The sequence below is a fragment of the Rhinopithecus roxellana genome, unplaced genomic scaffold, assembly GCF_007565055.1.
Source record: "Rhinopithecus roxellana isolate Shanxi Qingling unplaced genomic scaffold, ASM756505v1 contig5535, whole genome shotgun sequence".
Taxonomy (NCBI): Eukaryota; Metazoa; Chordata; class Mammalia; order Primates; family Cercopithecidae; genus Rhinopithecus; species Rhinopithecus roxellana.
The window spans coordinates 97,586-99,001 of record NW_022144135.1 but is presented as its reverse complement, the minus strand read 5'-3'; the positions used below and the strand labels follow the sequence as shown (position 1 = coordinate 99,001).

The window sequence follows — 1,416 nt, the reverse complement described above, 5'->3', positions numbered from 1 at the left end:
CTCTGCCTCCTGGGTTGAAGCTATTCTCCTGCCTCAGCCTCCTGAATAGCTGGGATTACAGGCATTTGCCACATACCTGGCTAATTGTTTTTTTGATTTGTTTGTTTGTTTGTTTTGTATTTTTAGTAGGGATGGGATTTCACCATGTTGGCCAGGCTGGTCTTAAACTCCTGACCTCAGTTGATCCACCTGCCCCAGCCCCCAAAGTGCTGGGATTACAGGTATGAGCTACTACTCCTGGACAGAGGTTGATTATTATTATTATTTGCATATGGATGTCCAATTCTTCAGGAACTCCCTTGTTGAAAAGACTGTCCTTTCTCCATTGGATAACTCTGGCTTTTTATCAAATAGCAGTTGACCACATGTGTGGGTGTATTTCTAGACTGTTCTTTTTTCTTGATCAATACACCTATGCTTTCACCAGTACTATAGTGTTTTCATTACTGTAGCTGTTTAGAAATCAGATATTCTGAGTCCTTCAAGTTTGTTTCTTCTTATTTGGTTATTATTTGTCCTTTGCTTTTTCTATGTAAACTTTAGAATCAACTTGTCCATTTAAAAAAAAAATCTGCTTAGGTTTTTATTAGGATTGTGCTAGTGCTTGCTTTGGCAGCACATATACTAAAATTCAAATGATATAGAGAAGATTAGTGTGGTCACTGTGCAAGGATGACATACAAATCCATGAAGGGTTCCAGTTAAAAAGAACAGGATTATGTTAAATCTAGAGATTAATTTTGGGAGAATTCACAACTTAACAATCAATATTGGGTCTCCTGAGCTATGGAGGCAGTGTACGTCTCTAGTAAATCTTTGTTTCTAATTCTGTTCCAAATGTACATTTTGACCTTTAAGTTCCTGAGTCTTTGAACACCTTCTGTAAAACAAAATGCCTTCCAGATAGCAAGGAATAAGCAATGAGGGGCTTGAAAAAGCCAGAAAATGGGAATCTCAGTAGACTCATTTAAATTCTCCAGAGGCACAGTGGCACTGAAGATCAAAAAGGAACAAATCCCTTGAGGAGAATTAGAACATCTGTATCAACTGAGGGGAAAAAATATTTTGAACAGCAACAAAAGATGACCCCAGTATAAGTTTAAAGAGCATCAGCAGACACATGTTATTATGGTGGTTTGGGATGTGGGGGAGTTTGTTTTGTTGGGTTGGGGGTGGATTTGGGGATTGGAAGGTAGGAGTTTTTTTCTTTTGTTTTTTGTTTTTGTTTTTGTTTTGAGATCACTGTGTTGCCCAGGCTAGAGTGCAGTGGTGTGATCTCAGCTCGCTGCAACCTCCACCTCCCAGCTTCAAGCGTTTCTCATACCTCAGCCTCCCGAGTAGCTGAGATCATAGGTGTGCACCACCATGCCCAGCTAATTTTTGTATTTTTAGTAGAGATAGGATTTCACAATGTTG

General features: G+C 39.3%; 1 non-coding gene across 1 annotated transcript; it reads left to right on the top strand.

Moving 5' to 3' along the window:
* Positions 1-600: 600 nt before the first annotated feature.
* Positions 601-707, top strand: LOC115896163. Its single transcript, XR_004056102.1, has one exon. It is a non-coding gene; the product is annotated as a U6 spliceosomal RNA (small nuclear RNA).
* Positions 708-1,416: the final 709 nt, after the last annotated feature.